This window comes from Triticum dicoccoides, chromosome 1A (assembly GCF_002162155.2).
Source record: "Triticum dicoccoides isolate Atlit2015 ecotype Zavitan chromosome 1A, WEW_v2.0, whole genome shotgun sequence".
In the NCBI taxonomy this organism is placed as follows: Eukaryota; Viridiplantae; Streptophyta; class Magnoliopsida; order Poales; family Poaceae; genus Triticum; species Triticum dicoccoides.
Genome location: NC_041380.1, coordinates 14945858 through 14949225, shown reverse-complemented (window position 1 = coordinate 14949225; position 3368 = coordinate 14945858).

Below are 3368 nucleotides of genomic sequence, written 5' to 3'. Positions count from 1 at the left end.
CCCCCACTTCGGTGGCGCCGGAAGGCACCCGAAGTCAAGGGTTATCGACGACGGCAGCGGCGGCTGTAGGAGGAACTCTAGTAGGTTGTTTGTTTTCACATGAGGCACATGTTTGGTCACAAAACAAACTAATTTACTTATTTTGTGGTAACACATGAATAATTTGTCTTTTTCACAATAAATACCATGAAATATTTATAGTAGCGAATAAATAGTACAACGTAGAGATACAAGAGCTGACTCATGTGATTACAATATAAAGTCTAAAAGAAACGAGCCATTATTCGAGATCTTCAAACTCTTTCTTCTTTCGTGACATAATCTTGTGCTTTTCTGAAGGTAGTCGTAGGAAACAAAGATATCAAACCATAGTTCTGTAAATACCAACAAGGATTCTTCCATAATTTTAGTTTGAACCGCAATGCCAAAGGCTACGTTGCACGTACGCAACCATTACAGTAATCGACCAACATCGGCAAGGGTGCCAACACCGGTATTCCAGGAAAAAAAACAACTGAACAGCTAGGTCGACGTCACTGGGAGCTGAGAGTATGAATCACCATTGTCGAGGACGTAGGAACCGTCGCAGCGACGATGAGAAATTATCCAAAATCGATCGAACGAAGTAAGACCTGAAGGACCATACCTAGAGAAATTTAATCTTCCAACACCAGCATTGACGTCGAGAAGGAGATCTGATCGTCAATCGAAGGGCCAAAGATTACTTTTTTTAGACGATGCCATCTTCAAAGAGGGACAAGACGGCTATCAAAACCCTAACCCAAACACTACTTTTATTGAGAACTCCACACATAGACGGGTTCCCCGTCCCTCCTGATGCCGGCATTGAGGGGATGAGGAACCGATCTATGGTGGATGCGGAGGTGTTGGCGGCGGCTAGGTTTTCACAAGGAGCCCTCGTAACTCACGTTGTGGTACACATAAATCATTTTGTTACTCCGCAATGACCCACGAATAGTTTAGCTAGTTTTCATAGAAATCATTTTGTTACTCCGGCGACGTCGGGCCGGTCGTGCGCGATCTGCGTCGGCGCCAGCGTCGCCAGGACGCGCACCAGCTCCGGCCACGACGACTTGCTCATCTTGGGAGCTAGCTAGCTGGTGATCGAGCACCGACGGAAGACGATAGCTAGCTACCTAAGATGCTTATCTAAGCGGCATGTTGCACCATGTGGTGCATTTATAGGGAGAGCATCAGGCATCGTACATTTTCTATTCTAAACAAATTTGCGCCTCGTTTTGTCCGTACCGTTTTGGTGTTGGTGGTGTCCGTGGACGGGCAGAATTAAGTAGGACAACAATATCATAAGAGCCACCGTCCAGAGTCCAGAGTCCCTGCTTGCCTGCTTGCTTGCTAACTGAGCAGTTCAGATATATACGCTGACGTTGCAAATTCAGCACGAAAATCAGAGTGGCGCAGCGGAAGCGTGGTGGGCCCATAACCCACAGGTCCCAGGATCGAAACCTGGCTCTGATAAGTTGTTTTTTATTGTTGGGCTCGATGATGAGCGGAGCAATGTTTCAACCACAGCCCATGCGAAAGGGGTGAGGTTATGTGCAGCTTATTGGCTCGTCTTCTGATGTCACACGAAATTCTTTCTTTTGTCCTCTTTTTTTACTTTATTTATATTTTGAATTAAATGCATATATTTTAAAAACATGAATTTGAAAAAAAACACAGTGTGAAAATTTGTTAGCACAATTTTCAAAAATGGTTGATAACTATCGGAAAAATGTCCGTGACAATCAAAAAATATTATTTCTAGAAAAGTATGTATACAATGTAAAAATATATATTTGCGTTATCTAAGAAAATGATCCGTGTCAATAAAAGGATGTACGTCACATTTGATGGAAATATTCCCATATTTCAAAAAAATGTTCATCACATTATAAAACATGTTACTCCGTCCGTCCCATAATATAAGATATTAGTAGTACAACAAATATGTGATCTTATAGCCACGTGACACATGTAAAAAAGGTATACTTCTTTTGAAACATGGGAAGCTGCGTCCATGTAGGTTACAAAATGTTCATGTAGGTTACAAAAAAGCAATCCAAACAATTCAAAAAAAATGTGATCTTATATTATGAGGAGGAGCAGGTATATACAAATGTAAAAAAAAATGTTCATGTAGGTTACAAAATGTTCATTCCATAAAATGTATCGTGACATTTTAAGAAAATATTCGTGTGTTTCTAAAAAATGTCCCTGAAATTTTCACAAGCAGTTACACAATTTTTTTTAAATAGCGTAGTTGTTAAACCAGTTATTACCGCTAAAATAATGTACAACACGTATTTGGAAAAAATGTTACCATATATTGAAAAAGAGTTTGAAATATGTATTTTCAAAAATATATATCATGTATTTGAAAAAGGTACAGCGAGTGGTCGGAAGAATGTTTCACGTGTGCTGAGAAAAAGTAGATATGTGTTCGAAAGAAGGAAAACTGATACAAAACTAACAAAGAAACAAGAAAAAGCAAAAAAAAAGGAAGAAAACAAAGAAAAACAAGAAACAACAAATGAACCAAAGTATAAGAAGAAAAGAAAGAATAAACCTAAGAAGAAAAGAAAGAAAAGCAAGTAAAATGAATAAAAAAGAAAAATCAAAATAAGCCGGTCAAAAAACACAAAGAAAAAAATAAAAATACACAAAAGAAGAAGAAGAGAGCATAGTAGTGAGCAAAGCAACCGTGCTAACGAGGCAGCCCTATAGACGTCACCCGTATGTGATTTCTATTAAGAATTGGTATGGGCGATTCTTGACGAAATCACTAGTTAAGGAGTACTCATTGCAAAGATCATTCCAACTCCCTAGGTTGTGACAAGTGGTGTATATGCAGCGCGCCACTTGTCGCAACCCGGAAGTTTTCTCTTTTTTCGTAGATCCGTTTATTCAAAATGTTTTATCTCTCAAACCGTGCGTCCAAATCTCAAACCGTTTTCACCGTTCTCACGTCGAGATCTTTAAAACTAGATCCCATGTTGATAGGTTTTGATGAACTTTTATTCACAAAAAAAACGGACGAAAAACCGAACCGGGAGCACGGCTTTTTTTCCTTTCCGAAAGAGGTACGACCGTGACTCTGGCGAAAGCACACCCGTGCCTCTCGCGAAAGCAAAATCATGACTCGCAAAAGGAAAAAAAAATAAAAAACACGTTTTTTTTCATTTTCGAGAGGCATGGCCGTGACTCTCGCGAAAACACACCCGTGCCTCTCGCGGAAGCAAAACCGTGACTTTCACGAAATAAAAAAAAACAACAGAAAACGTGTTTTTTTTCTTTTCAAGAGTCACATCGCGAAAGCACAACCATGCCTCTCGCTAAAGCAAAACCGT